Raw genomic sequence first — 1,645 nt, 5'->3', positions numbered from 1 at the left:
CATTTAAATTCTACTGTGTTTTTCCACAGGCTAGAGATCTGGCCTGGGTATGTGACTGCTGCGCATTATAGGGAAGGCGGCGTTATGCTGTGTGTCGATGTGTCACATAGGGTCCTGCGCACACAAACCTGTTATGAGATAATGTGAGTTTGCAAGTCTTGTTACTGGAATTGCCAGCTTAATTTTTAGGAAAATGAACACACGATCATATTTGGAAGAGTCTTGATATTTTGATTATGGTTTTGACTTCTGTTTTTACACTGTATTGTGTGTTCTTTATTTCCCTTCTATTCTCTTCATTCCAAAGTTTTTTGACTGGGCACTTTTCAGCCATAGCCTTATTGGTTCTTGTTGTCTAAGGATAGGTGTGTACATGTATGTATATATCTATATATCTATATGTATATGTATATGTATATGTATATGTATATGTATATGTATATATATATATATATATATATATATACATATTTATATACATATTTGTATACATATTTGTATGCATATTTATATGCATATTTATATGCCATATTTATATAATATTTATAAAAAAAAAAAAAAAAATATATAATGTATATAAAAAATAAATAAATAAAAATAATATATTATATATAATATATTATATATATAATATATAATATATATATATAAATATAATATAGTATAATAAATATATATATATATTTATATTAAATAATATATATTATTTATATTATATATATATATATATTATATATATATATATATATATTATAATATATATATATATTATATATATATAATAAAATATAATATTTTTAATATATTTTAATATATTTTATTTTTATATATATATATTTATATATATAAATTTATATATATATCTATATATATATATTATTTTATATATATATATATTTATTATTATATATTTTATATATAATAATATATTTTATATAATTTTTTATAATAATATTTAAAATTTTATATTATATATATTATATATTTTTTTAGTAATTTTAATAATAAAATATATATATATAGATATATATATATATATATTTTTTTATATATATATAATATATATATATTATATATTATTATTTATATATATTTATATATATTAATTATATATATATTTTATTTTTTTAAATTTAAAATATATATAAAATTATAATATTTATTATATATATATATATATATAATTTTGTATAATATATATCTAATTATAAATATTTAGAATATATTATCTTAATATATTATAATAATTATTATACATATATATATATAAATATATATAAATTAATTATATAAATATATATATATTTATTTATTATTAATATATATTATTATAATTATTAAATTTTTTTTTTTTTTTTTTTTTTTAAATATATTTTTTTTTTTTTTTTTTTTTTTTTTTTTTTTTTTTTTTTTTTTTTTTTTTTTAAAAAAAAAAAAAAAAAAAAAAAAAAAAAAAAAAAAAAAAAAAAAAAAAAAAATTTTTATATAAATATATATAATATAATTATATATAAAATTTTTTTAAAAAAAAATAAAATTCTTTTATATATAAGGAAAAAAAAAAAATTTATATATTATATATAAAATATATTTAACATTTCTTTTTTTTTTTTTTTTTTTTTTTTTTTTTTTTTTTTTTTTTTTT

The sequence above is a fragment of the Penaeus monodon genome, chromosome 6, assembly GCF_015228065.2.
Source record: "Penaeus monodon isolate SGIC_2016 chromosome 6, NSTDA_Pmon_1, whole genome shotgun sequence".
Lineage (NCBI taxonomy): Eukaryota > Metazoa > Arthropoda > Malacostraca > Decapoda > Penaeidae > Penaeus > Penaeus monodon.
Note: the sequence above shows the minus strand (reverse complement) of the source record.